The sequence below is a fragment of the Passer domesticus genome, chromosome 4, assembly GCF_036417665.1.
Source record: "Passer domesticus isolate bPasDom1 chromosome 4, bPasDom1.hap1, whole genome shotgun sequence".
NCBI lineage: Eukaryota > Metazoa > Chordata > Aves > Passeriformes > Passeridae > Passer > Passer domesticus.
In genome coordinates, this window is record NC_087477.1 from 48,456,353 (window position 1) to 48,476,908 (window position 20,556).

Sequence of the window (20,556 nt, forward strand, 5' to 3'; positions counted from 1 at the left end):
ATTATAACTTATGACTGTTACAGCTGCACGTTATTTAATACCAATACCTAAAAACTGTGCTCATTAGGCTCCTAACCCATGTCTCTCCCTGAAAAGCGTATTATCATAGTTGGCAATATCAATAATTTTACTTAAAGTAACTAATACGGGCCTGCCTCGATTTTATGATTTAAAGGTAGTTACTGAGAACCCTTGAGTTCTTAACATATAATTTAGGATCAGCTAAATGTACACAAGACCTTACTTATTGGAGAATCAGAGGTGTATATATACACATATTCGTTTTTCTTTCCAACTTTTGTTTCAAGTGTACCTGGTAGATTTATTGCTTGACTGTGCTTCGGTAGTCTGACTCCCTGTGGTGATTTCCAAAAGTCTGCAGGCAGGCATATACCCTTACTGTTGCAAAAGATTATGACATCATGGATGTTAAAAAGAGAATGAATGATGTGGTTACTCATGCATTCAATATATTACTAGAGAGGGGGTTATATGGAAACATGGCCTTTCTGTCAGGTAGAATAAATGACATATATAATTTGGTTTGTCTTTCTCTTAAAAGAACAGGGGAAAGGAGATAATCTGTCTTAATAAGGGCATGCTTAGAGTATCAACCAACAAGAAAGTAATATATTCTTAAACATCCATATGTGATCTCCTTATTAAATTAGGATGTTGAGCTAAATTTAAAGTATCAATATATAAATCAGTCAGTCAGTTAAATTAGCCAGTTTTATACTGATAAATGGGAGTTAATAAACCAATTACTTCTTTCTGAACCATAAGGCTCTGGTTTCCAAATCAGTTGTATGAGTTATGGATTACTGACATAATTTACAAGTTTTCATTTACCTGACTTATACCCTTGATTTCTGAGGAATTAGTCCTTTATTGTATTAAAGGCACAACAGAACAGCATTTGCGTAACATTACGATTGGAGCAAAGCAACAAAACTCTCTGACTTCTCAATTTATGGTGACAGTGTCCCTTAGTCTAGCTGCTGTTGTTCATAACATATAGAGAGTTAAGGACAGAATTGTTGCCTTAATATTGAAGGTCATGACTTCTCAATGTCTGTGTCATGACCTGTGTTCTATACTTGTTGATTTTTGCCTTTTCTTTCCCTCAATTCTGTAAGGACACACTACGAGCAGGCAGTTCTGCACCTATGCTGGCCATTTGCTATGAAAGAGGTGGCATTAAAACTTGTCAGTGTATTGCCACATAACCTTCACGTTTTCTATTTTTATGAGACTCGGCTTTGTATAGGTTGGCGTCATTGAAGGATTGGAAATTATTACAATGTGAACAAGGTCAAGCTTATATAAGGTGTGCCTTAAATCAATTTTCATTTTAATTTTTCACACACTTTCCTGCTTTTAATGCTTACTGCCTGGTATTTATCTTATTATTCTATTCAGCTAGAAGTAACCTGTCTCCTGGGCCACACAAGTCTTGAAGAGTTGCACAGACTAGCCAAAGTCAGGTAGAATTTTACTGGAGTCCAATCAGTTCTTTAGACAGCAGTTCTAAAATTCAAGAAAGGTAATGGTTTGCAGATTAAACCATTTACTATCCTCTACCATGTTGCTCACTGAGAGTACAGTAACAGCCATGGCAATAGCTGTTATGAGACAGAGCAATAAAAGCATTTAAGGAAGACTTCATGATGCATGCTGACAATGTAGCTCAGTTCATTCAGTGTTTCAAAAAAGAACCCCCCAAAACCAGCCAACCAATTGAAAAAAGCCCAAATCCATAAAATCTCAAACCAAGCCCTAAATCAATTAAATCATATTCTGATGGAAAATCTAATTTTTCCCATTAAAAAAAAGGTGGTGATGCAACAAGCTGAGAAATCAAACCTGGGTAAGTAGTGCCTGAGACATCCCAGATCAAAGTGAGGAATGAATAAGAAGGTAGACAAAAAAGTCAGGTAGAAACAAAGGAACCAATAGCCCATTGTAGCAGAATTCTCAGAAGAAAAACCCCCCAAACAATAGAAGAATTTTATGGCTAAGAGTAGGATTGCCCTCAGACCTGGCCTAAATGGCAGACTCCATTTTACAGACTAGCAGAATTAACCAGGGTCTGGTGGAAGAGTAACTCTAGTCTTCTGATTTTCTTTGTTATATTTACCTTGCAGGCAATCCAGAAACTGGACTAGCACTAAGTGTGGGATGAATAATTTAAGAGATTGTCTTTCATCTCCCCAGTGTATCTCCATTCAAATATCAACAGCTAATAGATAGACAAGCTTCTGTCTTCCTTTATGGCATGGTCAGTGCTGCTGTGTGATGTGGAGCCAGTAAACTTAGTCACTCACTATAAAGGAACTATTTTAATTTATAAAAGGAATCTTCCTATGACAAGAATTTTATTTTTTTCCTCACTGAAATGTATTGAAACACATAAACATTTACTCCCATAATTATTATACCCTGGTATCTGCCCAGTGCATCATGTGTTTTAAAGCTCAGTCCAAGCTCCAAACATTAATGATCTAAACAATAACTCATGACAGAGGCAGCCAGGTGGTCATCTCCCTGGTATGTGTTGGAGACTAAGTATTGTTTTCATATGTCAGACTGTATAAAAGTGCTTCTAAGGAGATAAGGTTAATGGGTTTCTTTAATTTTACCAGCATTTACACTCAAGCCTTATGTAATTAGCTAATATCTATTATGTTAAACAGCTTTGACCAGAGCAATTTGGCCTGCACTGCTGGCATTAATGTTATTGCAAGGCATCAATAGGTCCTCCAGTTATAGGCAGATAGGTGCTACCTATCACATGCCTGGCTAACAGAAAAATAAATGGATTTACTCTCAAACAGGAAATATTCATAATAAAATATCAAAGCATCTTAATAAACTTAATTAAAAATGCCTATTTTTGATAGACCCAGCAGAAATGGGTTAGACTACCTAAACTATTTCACTGTTGACTCAGGAGCAGCCAAACTTCTTCCATTTATACACCTTTCTGTTTGGCCTCAATGAAAATGAAAGTTATATAATTATTTAAAAGAAGTGGCATTTTGGCAGAACTTCACATTTCCCTTCAGTCATCTATAAATTTATGAGATTTTTAGATAACAGAACTTCCCTTAATATACCTTCCAGGATGTTAAAGAAATCCTATTTGTTTACGGTATACGAAGCGATGCCAGATCTGGCTAGTCTGGAGGCAAGATTTTTCAAGCTTTTGATCTGCAGGCTCTGGTTTCCAGAATGTTGAGTTCCATGTTAAAAAGGAATCTGGTGTACAGAGTCTGTTCATTGCATTCCCACAATTATAAAACAGAACCAGATAAAAAGACTGATAAGGGTGGATTAAAAGTATGGAACAATGACTGCAAGGATAATGACCAAAAGGACAGTGGTCTATATAGAGTAGGTATTACAAAATCAAGAAGTATGTGGAAGAGGTGAATATAAGACCTTCATTTTCTTTTTCTTTACACAAGAGCTCAGCACTTGAAAACAGTGTCAAGAGAAGGTTTTTTTCTCTCACCACATAAGTAAATGGTGGTCACAGAGTACTGTGGTACAGAGTTGTTAGCCACAGGATGTTAATGGAAAGCAAAATACAAAAGTATTTGGAATCAAACAGTACTAAACTAATTTCTGGAAGATGGATCTATCAGTGACTCTTAAACATGTAGGAAACTGCTCCATGATTGCTAAAAGTGGAGAGATTGTATCAGATTGTTCTGTACATTTCCCTACATGACCACTGGGCTATACAAACCATTGTGTCCATGACACTTTTGTCATGCTTAATTTTCAAGGATTTAAGGAAATGAAAATTCTCCTTGGTTATTATTGATTATTACCTTATCTCCCTAAACTGTGCTCCAGACCAGCTCTCCTTCTTACTCATGTGGGCTTCCTTTCTTTTCTCCATCTTCTTCTTGTCATATACACTCCTTTTAGCATTCTTATTAGGAGGACATTGCAGAGGGAAAGAATCTAATTCATGTATTGAATATTGATATTCTGTATAGCCATGCCTGGACTCCAAAGACAGAAATTTTTCCTTCAGCATAACTATTAAGCATGATTACATTGCTGCCATGTCCATTCTGTTGACCTGATGAGAACTAGATTTGTCATTATTGTTCTGAGCTAGATTGTTTGTATGTAACTTTTGGTTACATAAATTATAAGTTTGTATGTAACTTTTGTTTCTATTTAGTAAAGAGGATAATGGTTCTAAATAACCACAGTATCATGACATTTAATGTAAGCAAAAACCGAAACACTTTTGGTTTTGAAAAACAGAGAAAGGCAGATAAAATTCAGTCTGCATGTACTTAATATTCTCCAAAATGTTGCAGGTTGAATAGAAGGCTGATTTTAATAAATTATTCCAGCTCTCAAGGCATGATGCAATACTTGTAAATTCCTTTGAGATTATTAGACTGGCAGTTTAGCATCTATCATTCAAGGCAGACTAACACAATAATGATCACAAATAACTCATCACACTTCACTGCCTTAGCTCTTTGTACAGTATGGTTCACATTGCTGTTATTCAGCTCCTACAGGTGAATGTGATGAAATAAATCTCAGGGAATAAGTACTTAACTCTCTCTTATATGTGTTCAAGAAAACAGTCGGATGGGTTTTATTTTTTTTGGGTGTTTTTAGTTTGTATTTCTCCCTTTGCCTCTGAGGTTGAATTCTTAGACCTCATGCATGAAACTGGGGAAACTACAGAAAAACTTCCTAGGCAGCAAAGATATAATGGAAAACAGGCTGATACGCTCATCCTTTGTTTGGATTATCATGAGATATTTTGTCATGGCACAACAATTGTAATCTGTTTAGGATGATTTCAGCCATCTGGGCTAGTGCAAGCCACCCCTGCCCATGGCAGAAGGGATGGACCTAGATGATCTTTAAGGTCTATTCCAACCCAAGACATTTTAATATTCTATGATTCACTTCTGTTTCCCTGGAGAAGTTTGGGTGCCTCTCTTTTTAGCTGTGCTGCATTTTCCCCTCCATGTAACTCATTGGCCAGAGCAGGCAGACAAACTTCCCTCTGGAGGTAGCACTTCATGGCATGGCTGTATGGGCCATGCAGGTGCCAGGAAGGTGCAAGATCCCAGAAGGATTTTCCTTCTGCATGCCTATAGTGGACCTTCAGGTCTCTTTCTTGTCACCTTTGCTGATTCTCCACTTTCCAGGGAAGATTTATATTCTTTTGACATTGAAGAGTTAAACAAGGGGGGAAAAAGACTTCCACGCTGCCCTGTAAAAGTCATGTTTTGCTGGCAAACAGCAGCAAACTTGCTAGGCTTTCTTCATTAGAGCCTTGCCATTTAAGCCATCAGCGTCATTTTGTGAGGACATCAAACATGTGTACACCAGATGCCGGCAACACAGAGCAGCTCTAAGGACCTGACTCAACTTAACAATAATCTGCGGACAGCGGGTGTGAACCTGAGCTGGGCCAACACCTCATCAGACTGCATGGCTAATTGATTTCAAAATTAGAGTTGGTATTTCTGAACAATAATCTTAAAAGGCAGCAATAAAATACTTCAGAATCCTTTGAGCTAGCCAAGCTTTCATCCAAATGGCTTATTACAAAGAGCTGGCACACCTGAACTTTGGCATAGACAAATAAATCCCAAAACAGTAAATGGAAACCACATTTGGCACTGGAGGTTTGTCAAGAGAAGTTTGTAGTCATCAGGAAACAAGATTTTGGATTTTTTTTCCTTAGTGGCAGGAAGTAATTCACTGGATGTATTTTATTCCAACTGCTGTTGGATTTATACAATGAAAATATAGGTAGTGTTGAGGAGAATGCTCTTTTAATTTTTTTTTTCTAAAATTTCACAGTCTTCAGGATCCCAGAAGCTCTAAAAGCACAGGAAGGGTTACAGTTATCCCAACAGTGATAACTTAATTGCATCTGTCGGCCTCCCTCTTTGAACTTTGAACTGCTGTTTTGTGGCATCATGATCCAAAAGGATTTAGATCTGACTTTTGTGTGGCTACAATAAATTATACCTAAGTATCTGAGCAATGCCTGGAATCTTATCTTCAAGGCAGGATGAGGCATCTCACTTAAGGGATGGTATAAATTTGGAATACAAATCTCTTTGGGTACTAGCATATCAGATCGGGTAGAAAAGATTGCTTTTTCCTTTGCAATAGATTGAATTATAAGAAAATCAAGGATATAAATAAACCAAATAATTTCCTTAAACATTTCCTGGAAAAATGGCTCCTCAGAACTGCTTCAAACTGGGACTAAACCAATATTTGCAATCAGAGGATGACCTGTGCAGTATGTAAAATCCATTTGCATTCAATATCTCCATTATTTATAAACAATTTTATACATTTGAAGTTGATGACTAATGATGTCGCAGTCTAGAGGCATTTGCAGCTTTCATCATTAATTGGTCTAGGTGAAATGTTACTCACTGCTTGATTACTAGCTTTGTGTTTGACTACTAGTGGTTAAGTTTTACCATTCCAACAGTGTCAGGTTGAGGTTGGGATTACTGAGATAGCTCTCGTGGTTTTGAGTTATTCTGTTCTGTACCATTAATATTAATGTTAGCATGGTCTCAAACTTAGCTCAGAATGTGAGTCTTGATGGTATGCATCATATCTTCATAACAGTCCTAAGACAAGTGCGACTACAGAGTTATTGTACATTGCTATGCCAAGGCATATAAGCAATCTTTTCACTATGCATCTGACAGATGGAGAAAGCTCAGTTCAGTTGACTCAAAAGATTGTCTTTTCTTTTGGTTTATGTCTAATTACAATTTTCAATCATGATCTGATTCTCGTCTCACTTACAATGTGGGTTTCCAGATGTATCCCTGGATTTCCACAGGGTTATTCATAACGAAAAAATTGGTCTATGATATGCCAACTTTCTGATTATCCAGGGCCCAATTCAGTTATACATGTTTAAAACAAGCCTAATTCTATTAGCTGCCAATCTGTAGTGCTGTGAGAGGATAATCAGACCTTGTAGATTCATCTTACCCTTATGAAAAATTTTGCTATGCACATTATTTTCAATCTTGTCAATATATAATTGTGTCTCCTGTGGGCCAGGCATGTGAGAACACCTTTTAGTCATGTACTATACTTTAGCCATGTTTCATTTTAGAAACATTTTCAGTTGCACAGGTTTGGGGTATGTGGGGCAATTCACATTTTTACCCATTAATTACCTGCAAAAGTTATTCTTCTCCCTATTTTGGTCTAGTAAAGTGAGCTGAAAGAATGGAATTTTTAAAATAAAATACCTCATTTTCTATTATGGGCGTCTTGGCCTTCTTACATCCATACACATATTGACTTAGCATCCAACTACTTAGTCATTAATCCTCATTTAATTGTTTGGTGTTAAAATAAAATATAAATTAAACATGCAAATAAATATTAATGGGAGAGATTCAGAACTCTCTTACTCCTGCTCAAACAGCCTCACTTCAGCAAGGGCTGCAGAGGTGAAAATGAAGACAGTTTTACCTCTAAATTTTTGCATTGCTTGTAATGACGCTTCCCTTTGCATGTGCAGCATAAAATCGGGGATTAATTTTTGTAAAGTTGAATAAGGGATTTGCATTTGTAACTTAACTCCAGCACATGGCTCTTCATGTTTTCCTCCTACTTCTACAAGTATTCATATGTAAAGCAAAAGAATACATCAAAGTGACACAAACAGCATAACAAGAGCCTGTCTACAAAGTCCTGCACCAGCTGGGACTCTTACATGGTTTAGATTAGAGTCCAGAGAGTGCTGAGGCTGGACCACCGCAGGAGAAAGAGCTAGGGGACACTGCAAGTGTTCCCATGCACAGCAACAGACAAACACCTGGGTCAAATTAATCTAGGTTTATCCACTGTGAAAATTCACAGGGTTTAATGGCTTTCCTTACCTGTGAAGGGGTGGTCTACTTATAGGACTTCTATACAGAGTCTGATGCAGAGGGGCAGATTGCAGACTTTTGTGTGTTAAAGGTCAAAATCTATAGCAAGAGGCAAACAGGTGGGAGTTACCACACAACAAACAGAAAAATACAGCAAATATATGAATTCCTCAATTTTCATTAATTTTTTTTTAACTTTGAAAAGCAACTGAGATGCTATTAGATCAAGTTCCAGAGAAAATTATATTTATTGGTCATGAGGAAAAATAGTAAACTGCATTCCTGCCGTATGCTTCAGGATTATTTTATTCTAGAGAAAGATAATGGAACACGTGTGATGTTTGTATTTCTGTGGAATTTCTTTAAAGGCCTTTCCTCTGTTTATCTCTTAGTCTACTCTATGCAGATACTTCATTACAAGAAATTTTTCTATTTCCTCAAAGTTTGCTTGCTCTCTATCTTCCTTTCATGTCAAAATATGGAACAGGATTTTGCTGTACTTAAATCTTCTTCGACTATGTCGCAGGAGAACCAGTGGAGAGGGGATATGGACTCACTCATTTGCAAAAAGAAGTTTGGCTGTATCACATATTTTTAAGAATATGCTTCAAATATATCAGTAGTCCCATTAGCTGTCATGCATAATAAGAGGCAATCAGTAGGTTTCCTAGCTCTTATGCTGCAGTAAAAATAGCTTTGGGTTAGGGTTTGTTTGTTTGCTTTATCCATGCATTACTCTTTGATAACAATGCTGCAAACACAACTGTGCTTGTCGTCTATATGGAGATGGATGAACCAGCTTTCTCCAAAACAAGGCCAGGAATTCAACAAGATAACATGAGTGAAATCAGAAAGTAACTGGAATTTTTACAGGGTTTCTTCTACCCTCTTAGTATCTCCTAAATTTTTTGTGCTGCTAGCTGGAGCAGCTTCCCAGCTTGGTGCTTACATTGCTGAAAGACCAGAGAGTATCCCTGGCTCAGCTGGCTCCCCCAACAATATAAAATGTTTTAATGTGGCCCACCACAACTAACAGAAAGCTGTGTTGTTGTGTAGTGTTATTGATATATCTGTAGTGATAAAGCAACAGTCTTGTTGATGTAGGAAGCCAGTTGCCTTATCATTATAGGTAAAGCAAAAGCCTTTCCAGAAAGTTTTAATGCCTGTTAAATATTATATTTACTCTGACATTGAAAAACCTATTTCTCTGTAAGTAATTAAGACATAAGATTTGCTTCTTGTTTTTTAAATAAGCCCATCAATCTATCAATACAAAAAGTAGAAATGAGGCAAAGGGACAAAGCAGTTCTAAAAAACAGTAATCTCCACTGTCGATGGGAAGGATAGGCAGAAATGGCTAAACAAATGTGTTATGCTTTGGAAGTACAAATATTTGTGCATTGTAAAATATATAACTTAATAAAAAACAAACCCCAGCTTGAATATTTAAATCTTTAATTGCATATAGAAACACATAATGATTTATGAATTATTTGTCCAAAAACTGACTCCTAAGGAGAGCAGTAAAGGACCACTATGCCATTGCTGGTGTATAGGAAATTTGTGAGGAAGGGCAGTTTCACGATTCCTAGTTAGGGGAGAAGAGAACTCTTAGAAAGTCCCACAACCTGACAAGCCCTGTAGACCAATATTGACTACATGCACCACGGCAGTCAGTTCAAGTCATGGGATGGCCCTCTGAGAAGAGAATGGAAGAGCTCTGCAGATGTATAGCTAAAAACATCAGTATGTTGGTTTTTTGCTTGATTTCTAGGCCTTGACCCTTACAAAGTCACAAATAATAATCCCAAAGGAATAGGATGAGGCAGACATGACAACAGTTGTGGGGAAAATAATTTGTAATACTCAAAATAACATTAAGGAATATGATATGTGGGTACACCACATGAATAAAACATTACATTGAGCTGGAGTACTTTCCTTTTTTTTACCAGATGTTGCTTTGCTAAATCATATGAGTATTTTCAGAATACATATTACACAAGGCACAGACAGTTAAAGGCAATGATGATACAATATTAATCCTTTTGGTGCTTCTCCAGTGTGTCTGTTTGGCTCTACTTGCCTTGAGTTCACACTGATGGGAGTCTAAGGGACATTGAGGTGAAAGTTGTGTGACTTTCACATGAAGTGAAAGCTGCATCTCTCCCCATCTAAAACTACCTGTGACACAGTGTGCCCTGACCTCTCAAAAGAGTGCCAGCAAGATGTTGGTCCAAAGGAAAGCATCTCACAGAAAGACAGTGCATTATCAAGCATGCTAATGACTTTTTACTCGGATCAGAAGGGCGAAATTGTGATTTAGATATCTACAAATTAATTGTTTATATTCTACCAAATGTTTCTAGCTACAGTAAAATGTCTGTGCTAATTTAAGATATCTGAAGACCCTGATGGCAAGGATGAAACAGGACAAAGAAAGATATTATAGTTTGAAAGTGTAGTAATGGAGAAAGTCGCAATAATAAGGACACCATGTTATCTGATATTCAGTATGAGGAAAATAACATCAAGAATAAAAATGCTGATTAATATGCCTTATTCTAAGCATATTATTTTTGGAATTCATTTAACTTTTCTGGTTACCACTTTACCTCTCTCACTGTGGAGACCAATCTATGCCATTTTTCTACTTTTATAGCTTTATTTTTCCTTCTTTGTCCAGCATTATCAAACTGTGACACAAATTCAATTATGATGTTGTGATGCCAAACCCGTGGTCCTGGCAAAGTGTATCATGCAGCATATCTAGGTAAGTGAATTAAAAAAGCATCTGAGCAGGTATCTGGTGTGTGTCACTGCTCATTCTTCTATAATAAACTATGTTCTCCTTCTCATTCATTTGTCAATCACAGTAACTAAAGATTATTATATGCTGTATGTACGTGACACCAGCAATTTGCAAAGTCTGTTGGCAAGAAAATCAGGTTAGAATGACAGAGTGAGAAATTAAGCAGAAGTCTGATGTAATTAGCTATAACAATCAGTGCTCTAATTTCTGATTTATTGTTTCCTGTTTTCCTGCTGCTTTCAGTCCATGTATACTGTATGTGCTTCATATAGGTCAAACAATTGTCTTATCAGTCCTGGCAAACCAAGAGGTCAGAGTTAACAATATTTATTTAAACATGCAGGATGCTTCCCACTGCAATTAGGAAATAACTATTACTAATAGATTTTTGGTGCTATTTCCTCATTTATAAGACTTTGTAAAGACATAAAAACAATAGGGAATTCAGATTCAGGCTTCTTCATAAATATTTCTTGCAGATAGATTTACACGACGAGTAGCATTTTGGTTTGTTAAACTGGCCTCACTGAATTCCACCAAATGACAGTCTGATAACAAAATATCCATATGAAACATTTGCACATGCACATTCTATTCAATAACAATGGGCATTATGTAATGACAGATCTTAATAAAAAAATGCTATCCAAGTCTCAGCCCCTCTGAAATCAATGAGAGCTTTGCTGCTGACTCTGATGGGATTATGGCTTGGCCCTATAAATTTGTTCTGGCTGCCTTTTTCACATTGTACAGAATTCAAGGTCTTTGGAGGAGCAATCCCTTTTCATAATCCAGGACTGAGCATAATTTGCTCTTACACAGTTCTTGCAGTTCCAGTGGGGATTCATATGACTGGTGGTTTTGATTGGAAATATGCATAGTAAATTGTGCATCTCAGAAATTTACTACATGCGTTGAACTCTTTTAGACACATTTTCATAAAAAGTGAGTGTAGGAGAGATGCTTAGAGGTCGTGTAGTGTGGTCTCCAAAGTATTTATAAAAATAAACTAGAACTAAAACATTCATGACAGAAGCTGACCTAGTCTATTGTTTAAAATATCCCAGAAACAGAGATTCCACAACCTCCTCATGTAATCTATTCCACTATCTACTCCAGCACTCTTTCAGAGATATAATAGCAGGAAAGTTCTAAAATAAATACTCTTGATGATGCAAATTAATCCAATTATTTTCCTTTCTATAGTCGACATAGAGAATAATTTATTTTTTGTCATAATCTTGAACATAATTATGTCATATTTCTTCTTAGTGTCTGTTTTCCTCTAAAACTATTATTATTTTTTAGCTCTTGTTGCTTGAAATTCACATTTACTTGAGGTGTAATCTATCTGTTTTGTTCTGTGCTGAGCCTTGTCCAGTTTTGACAGCACAATTGCAAAACTTTGTGCTGTATGTACAGCTCTTGTGTTTCTACTTACCATTGTGGTGCTTTCTTTACTGAAGTGTTAAGACACCTGTGACTCATGTGATGCACTATAACATCCAGATCCTTTTCTGTAGGACTGCTATCTGGTCAAGACATTTCTCAGAGAGTATTTGTGAAGCTGATTGTTCCTACTTAAATATTTTATTTGCCTTGATTGAATTGCTTTCTATTTATTATAGCTTCTTTCTGCCATTTGTCTTCCTTATTTTGAATTCTAACCTTGTCCTCAAAAATGCTTGCATTCCTTCCAGCTGGTTATCATATAAGAATTTAATAAACTTACTGCCTGTTGTACTGCCCAGAGCATTAATGAAATGACTGCACAGTACCAGACTCCAGACAGATTTCAGTAGAACTCTTGTTGATACAGCCTTTCAACATATTGTTTTCCAATCTCTTCTGCACCCTTGTTACAAAGGTGTAAGGAAAGAAGTTATTTTCCTGTTTGGTTGGGTTTTTTCCAATAAAGTTAATATTTATGCAAAGCAGCATAGACTGCTTAGTAAGTGAAGATGCTGTACATTATTTTTGGCTGCTACTTTTCAGTGGTTAATTTTTAAGTGCATAGAAATAGATGCTTTGTTAGTTTTTCAAATGTTTGAAATCATGACATGGTTTCTTGCCTCTTCTTTTCCCCACTTTTAAAAATAAGCATTATATTTCTCTCTTTTTTTGTACTCCAGAACCTTGACCTCTGCAGATTCTCTAATTTCTAATGATTCTAATGATTTCTAATGATTCTAAGTTTGGTTCACCTTTAGATATCTTTGTGAAGTCTTATGTAACTCACTGAAGACTGAAGTTTAACCTTGTTGCTTTCAATGCTAATCACACAATTTGTAATGATTTCAGATCATTATTTTTTTTGTGAACCATGAATCAAAAGAATACTAAACATTTTGTCCATCTTGGCATTATCTAGCACTGTTAACAGTACTGTTGGTTTTTCATCCCTGTTGACGGCCAGGATAACTTATTGCTTAGAAAACTTATTTTTGAGGAGAGGATCCACCTGTTCAGAACCTCTGGGCAACATCCATCAGTGGGAGCCAGTTCTGAAGTCATCTGTCCAAGACCCAGGGCAGAGTTGGAAAAAGTCATGACTGCAGCATATAACAGCAACAAATTTAGGATACGGGTAATATCAAGGAATTAGATTCTGTGAGGTTCTGTAGGATTTGGTGAAATCTTCTGCCTATAGAGTTGTGTGATGTTACCAAAGGGTGCATGAGAATGGCGGGAAAAGGAATGATGAAGGTGAACAACATAAATGTGAAAAACAACAGCTATTTAGACCACTTGTATTATTCTCAGGAAATGTCGCAAAATTCCTTCCCATTTCACATCCTCCTGAAAATTAGGAGAAGTGTGGAGTTTTTCTCAGGAATCCTTTGCTTTCAGGATGGATACCTGTCCATGAAGCAGCTGTGTTTGGTAGATTGCAGCACATATTCATGAGATTTCAATAGATACCTTGAATGATGGGGTCTGGAAGTCCATCCCCATCCCTGGGCTGAGATGTGAGCACTGGCAATGGTCTGAACCTCAGACTGCTCAGGACACCCACACCAGGAAAGAGGGGCTGTTGTGCCTTCCAGTCTGTACAGTGAAGGGAGAAGGGTTCCAAAGACCAAAAGACTCACACTTTAGATGGACATATAATGACAAAATAAAGCAGGGCTTTAGCTTCAGCTTCTTTTTTTGCCTATTCTAATGGGAACTGTCTTCGAGCATTTTCGTTTGCTTCTGAAGTTCCCACTTGTTTCTCATTTACTGTTGCTACTTAGAATGATTATGATTTTGGAAACTTTAGTTGTTAGTATTACTTATTTTTCTTGCATATCCAAGCACTTTATAAACAGGAAGAGCTTAATTCATTGCTATTCACATGTCAAAGTTTGGGTAGAAAGCAACAGCACAACTGGAATTTAGTTCTCTAATGTGTGTGTCTCTAATGTGAGGGTTCTGTAGGAAAATATCATTGTGTTACTTTGCTGGCTATCATTCAAGGATACAGGAAAATATTGTAAAAGTTCTTAGGATCACAAAATAAATCACTGTAAGAGCCAGTTTACTGCTGATGAATTTGTATTTCTGGTATCTACAAATTAGCATCTTTGCCAAATATTCAGCTAGCATCAACCATAATCCTTCCCACAAGCCAATTTATACCACCTTACAGTAGATGAAGGTAGCTGTAGGATATCATAAAAACAAAAGCCACACCCATTAAAAGTTTGTGGCTGATAATCATTGCCCAGATTACTAATACTAAATATTAGTTTAATTTTTTACAATTTCAGGAAAATCTGAACCCAACAGCACTATAGTCTCCAACCATCCTAGTATTTATATCCACCAAATTTCAGTGGACTAGTTTTTCTAATTTTTCCCCCTCAAAGTAATTAATCTTACTTATTTGCTTCCAGATATTGATGCTAATTTTCTTTGTCAGTTAATTTGAGGGTAGAAAATACAACTTGGGCTCAGTCCCCCTTGTTTGATAATTTAATACCAATATTATTTAGGTTATTAGTTTTACTGGTAAATCAAGAAGCAAGTTGCCGGAATACAGCTGTGACCCCAGGGCAGGAACTTTCTGCCGGCTGTCACCTTCTGACAGTTTGGGCTGTTAATTACCTCCAACAGTTGGAGCACAAGCACCTCTGTGTCTGCCAGCTGGCAGCCTCTGCCTCACACTGGCAGCCTGAGATTGAAAACCTGTAACAAAAAGCTGTTATGTAAACAGTTTGTTGTATAATACACAATGGCAGCAGCAGACCCACACTGGGAATCAAAGGTACTCTCTGCATTCACAAGTAGTTAGGACTGGAAAGAGTACAAGATCCTGCTTGCCTCTTTCCACCAGTCAGCAGACAAAGCATAAAGTCCAAAGTGAAACAGCCTGAGCTGAGGCTTCTCAGGCTCTGCATACTGGGATCTAAGCGTCTGAATTGTTGTGGTACTGTTGAACTATACCAATTACTTTAACATGTGAGAATAAAAGACTTTAATTGCCTGGTGACACACCAGTCACCAGCCCAGAGAAACTGCAAAAATCATCTCTGAGGTTTCCTTCTCAGAAAACAAATGCAGACTTCAAAAGTGCATTCTCAGGTCCTCTCATTTAAGGACTCATTCCCTGAAGTGGCACAGATGTCCCCTGCAGCTTTAGCTGGTCTGTATCTGGGAAAGAGCTCATGATTACACTTCTGAGGGAGCAGTGTCACCATGCAGTATATAAAACTTGAGCTGCTCAGAAGTGTGAGAAGCAGGTTCCATATCCCAAATTCATGAAAGGATCTCTTTATAGTCATAATGGCTTAAAGTGTGCAGCTAAAGCAGTGCTGGAGCCACACAATGGGACATCCCCAAGATGTGGCTTGCAATTCCACTTCCAGAAGTTATTTAATGTCTTTACTTGTCAGTTGTTTACGCTTAGAAAACAGAACCACCCTAAGCAAGAGAAAGGTACCCAAACCCCCTTGTTGGCTTCCGCTGAGAAGTTAGAGCACTTACAGAGGGGCAGAACTGGATTGTCGTCTATCCCAGACCTGAGAAGATTCAAGCCCCCATCTCATTTGTCTGTAGAGCAGCCTGATAATTTCCAGGTGAGCTATGGCCACCAGAGATGTAGAATTGCAGAACTGATGAAATCAAACAATACCAAGAATCCTGGTCCAGCTATGGACCAGGATAAGGTGTTCTGGATCATATACTTATTCTCTGTAATGTTCAAGTATTTTATGTGCTGGCTGCTTGGTGCAACAAGCACAGTGTTTCTGTAACAGAAATTTGTGGCTTTTTAAAGACCTGGGATAACAACAAAATCATTACTTATCTCTCAATTTCCAATTGGGTGCATATAAATTTGAATTCAGTAAATGGAAGGAATGTAAGGAATATTCCCCACTATTAGGTTTGCATATCCAGTATAAGTGTGTTCAGACATCTGCTGTCATCCTATAATGCATAGGTAAAGGCCATTGATGCAGATAGTAAGCAAAATCTTCCTGGGGCCTTTAAACGCTATCATCAGAACAGAAAAAAATAATTATTTAATAATTAAATAAGGAGCAGTAAGTTTTGCTTTCAGGATTTGAAATAAATGAAAAAGAGACTTGTAACAAAATTATTTCAGTGGAAATTTTTTGGGTGATCATTATAGAGCATTCTTTTTCTCTCTCTTACTAGATTTTGCTCAGAGTCAAAATAAATCAATCATATCTTAATTTAAATATTATTTCTTACATGGAAATGAAATTTCACATCAGTGGCACACTTTCCATAGATTCACAATGTTGTTAAATTTATTCTAAGAAATACTTTATGTCCTTTGAAATAACTCCTAGAGAGAAGGAGCTACTCTTAGAGCAAAAAGCTACTATAAACCAGCAATGTGTACAATAGAAGTGAGCCTGGGCTCCCTTATGTAGATACAATTACCATAATTTTCAAGTATTTCACCTACCTCATCCTTTAGATAGACTCGAGCACAGAATTTGCTTTTCAGTGTATTTCAGATCAGGCATGGAAGCACTTTATCTCCTTTAATCCCTTGCAGACGAGGGAAAGTTGGAACCAGCATAAAGCTGTTTAGTAAAAGAGGAGGATAATCACCAGTTAATCAAAAATTAACAATAGCAGCCCAAGTACCACCCATCTGGTCTGCTGACAACCAGGTAAGTCTAAGCCTCCCAGGCCAGAGGTGCCCACATAATTTTCAGAAAGGAAACATCTGGGAATGGCTTTTATATCACTATGGAACAGGCAATTTTATTCCTGTGCTTGCAATTTGTGTCTTCCTGACAGTTATTTCAAAGCTAAAAGCTTAATGAGGTTTAATCTCACAATATCTGTTCAGAGCAAATGGCTGAGGTAGAATGTACCAAATTGAAGTTTTGACTATGATGGAACTTCCCAGTATTCACACCAGTATGAAGAGAAGCAAAGTTTGACCCAGTGACTTCACACAGGCATAACACATACTTTAAGGAGGATTCCATAACATAATTTTAGGAGGATTCCTAAAATATGTATGTATTCTGAAATTTGAAATTTAATGTAAAAGAAAAAGTAATTTTAAATCAGTTTTTTGCATGATTGATACATATGAAATATTGCTTATAAATTCTCTTTACATTGCTATTGAAGGATGCTTTGAAAACAATGCACAGAAATGAAACCGATCACAATGTAAAGAAAGCCTGCCTTCAACACTGGCAGGGCTAAAGGAACATCCATTTCTTTGCATTCTACTCTGTAAAGTAGTGGGAAACCTTTGAACAGTTCCCATTCCTGCAGGCAATTCCCCTCTCATGGTTAACTGCTTCACTGCTGGCCTGTGTTGCCATATCACATTGGTGCTCCCTTGAAGCTGGGGAATTGCCAGCAAGAGATACCTGGTATCTATCACCAGCAGTCAAGCTATCAGACTGAGTGGAGCAAAGCCATTTTAAAGTTATATTACAAAAATTTTCTGTGGTTTTCACAGACCTGAAGCACCCTGACAGTATTGCATTTTTTTCATTTAAATAGACTTCTATTTTATTTAGGAGTAAGAACAGAAAGTATTAAAAAATGTCAGCATGACTTTTCTTTTTATATTTGAAAATATTATTTAAAATGTTTTCTAGAAAATTTGTTTCTTGCTTTCTTCAGCAAGTCTATCATCTTCTGTCCCTTATACTTGTAATAAACATTTAAAAATAACTTATTTTGCCTAAAGATTTTTGTATTCCCTTATCCTTTCCAAGATATGTCTAATTTGATTTCTGCTCGAAGGTTTGCATGAGAAAACCTTTACTGTTACTTGGGATATTTCGTTGGAAAAATTCAGAGTATTTTATAATTATTTTCTTTTTTCCTAAAATAACCAGATATCATAGTCTATTTCATAGATACAGAGCTGAGTTTTTAAGTTGTTCTGATAATTGAGCTCTTTTAATTGCTCAAAATGTCAAGTTTCTCATTTTCATTCACATAATGTATTTTGCTTTGTGGGTTATTTATCTTACTGATGGCACACACATCTTTTTACCCAGTGTTCCTGTCAGGTGGATCTTTGAACAGACATTAAACATTTGCTATATTCCTATTTCACACTGACATTGCATATAGTTAATTTTCTGCCTGTGAGTGATCCTGCCTGACTCAGTTGCTTTGCCCTGCTAGTGATGCAAGGTTGTGAGTGCAGGAGGCTCCTGTGCTCTTCGGTACTCGGTGTCCAAAGCCCAGCATGATCTGCTGAGTGCCAGCCCTGCAGTGGGAATGAGCCTGGCTGGCTGATGATTCTGCCTGATGAAGTCATAAAATTCTGTACTTGAGGTTGGAGATGTGCCCTGCAGGAGAAGGATACTTTATATTGCCCGCCCCCCCCTTTTTTTTTTTAAATGTGATTTCCAGTACCATAGAGCAGAGGGAAATGAAGAAGGGAGAAGTTCAGGAGGAAGAGGCATTGCTCAGGCTTTCTTTGATCTGCTCCAGTCGAAGCTTTTCTGACCCAGGCAGACAGATCAAAGAAAGAAGCCAGAATACAGAGCACTTGAGACATTTCATGACTGTAGAAAATACTGCCCCAAAAGTGCTTCTTTTTTAGTTTGAAAATATGCTTGCCTTACATATAAACTGTTGTGGCACTTATTACTAAAACCAGATGATCACAAACGATCGATTATTTTATATACCTCTGTCAGGAAGGCATTAGCTATATAGTGCCTCAGATAAAAAACCTGTGACTGGTACATGAAGACTGCAATAAAACTAACAGAAACAAATGATAACAAATTGCACATCTATTTTATTTCTTAATATATCTTTGCTTAAAGAGATTCCAATTTCAAATGTTCAGTAATCCAGTGATTGGTAGAAGACTTACTTTGAACATTGGTAAATCTTAGTCTCAATAATTTAGTGAGAGACAGCAAACTGCTGTATTGCCATCTTCAATCTGTGGTACTGAGAAGCCTTTACAGAGTAGAGAGGTAGCATGGAATAGGGACTAAATCCTGGTTTCAGTATCAGCTATGTGCTGCATGTTTTATAGCCATAATTAGACCCCATTCTGCCCCAAAGATGCCTCCAAGTAGGGCTGATCCTTGTGACTGACTTCCCATGCTGTGCGCAGTCTCACTGATTGATCTCCACTGATGCTTCATGGGCCTTCTTGGGATTTCTCACTGGGCTCGCACATCAAGTGCAGGACATGTCTCTGGCACCAGCCCCAGCAAAAACCCCTTCTGCTGAAAAGTCATAATAGCCTTGTTTATGTGGCTTTCTGGCTTTTTCTCCTTGTGGGAGCTGATGGGCAGCATGAGAGAGGCTGAGTGCAGGTTCCTTCTCTGAGACAGAGAGAAGGGTGCCATCTACTGAGGCACTCACATCCCTTCCTGCATCCCACAGGCTTTTCACGGAAGCCTCTCCGCCGTGTGCCAAACTGGAAAGGTCATAAGACCAAAAGAAATCCATGCATTTGATGAAACTCATTAAAAGGCATTTCAAGAAGAGCTGCATTTGTTCAAATTACTGTGCTATTCCATTTGCTGTGTCCTAAGCGAGAGTGAGCAGCTTTATGATGAACGGGGACATGATGCAAAAGATCATTTTGGCACATGTATTTTAAAATAACAAAATTCATCATGAAAACTGGCTATTTACACTGTTAGAGGATGGGATGAATTGAATAGTTATTGTAACGTCATTTTGGTTGTTAATTAACTCTGAATTTAAACTGTGTATTTTTATGGAATCGGAGTTTCTCTTTAGTCTTTGTTAAAATCTGCTTCATGCTGATAGTTATACAGCTATTATCATTTTATGGCATGCGTGGGACTTCAAAACCATTATCTGAAAATAGATTACAGAATTATTTCTGTTAATACTTTTATCTGATACTACAAAATCCATCACTGTGATATTTCATGTAGCAATGGTTACAAATAAACAGCATATTTTTCTCTTGCAGGATCATCTTTGAAAATTGTCTTCTAGCACGGTCAGTATGTTTTTTTCAAAAGCCAGATCTGTATTTTTCAGAACAGACTCGTTTCATTATCTATTGGTATCTGTCTTCTTTAATGAGAAAAGGGCACTAAAGACACGGGAGAGACAGAGCAAATACCTTCATATGTGACTGTGAGTAAATCACCGCCTGTGTGTAAGCCCAACACATGCTTTCTGTTCATAATCCACAGGGGAGTGTACTAATCATGCATTTTTACTGCAGCTCTATGTATCCAAACATTTGACCAGGTAAAATTATTGGAGATGTCAGGGAAAAAGATATATTTGGTGTTCGTACTTTCACCTCATCTTAGAACATAAGCCCCTGTAAATAAAAGCTAATCTTGGCAAATCATGTAGAAAAAGTCAAAATCA

General features: G+C 37.2%; 1 long non-coding RNA gene across 2 annotated transcripts; it reads left to right on the plus strand.

The window, feature by feature from the left end:
• The first annotated feature begins 366 nt into the window (after positions 1-366).
• Positions 367-20,206, plus strand: LOC135299996 (uncharacterized). Of its 2 annotated transcripts, none has more exons than XR_010361851.1 (4): positions 367-516; positions 1,423-1,546; positions 10,606-10,692; positions 20,144-20,206. It is a non-coding gene; the product is annotated as an uncharacterized LOC135299996 (long non-coding RNA). The 2 variants fall into 2 exon arrangements; XR_010361852.1 differs by lacking the exon at positions 20,144-20,206 and adding an exon at positions 15,609-15,761.
• The last annotated feature ends 350 nt before the right edge of the window (positions 20,207-20,556 follow it).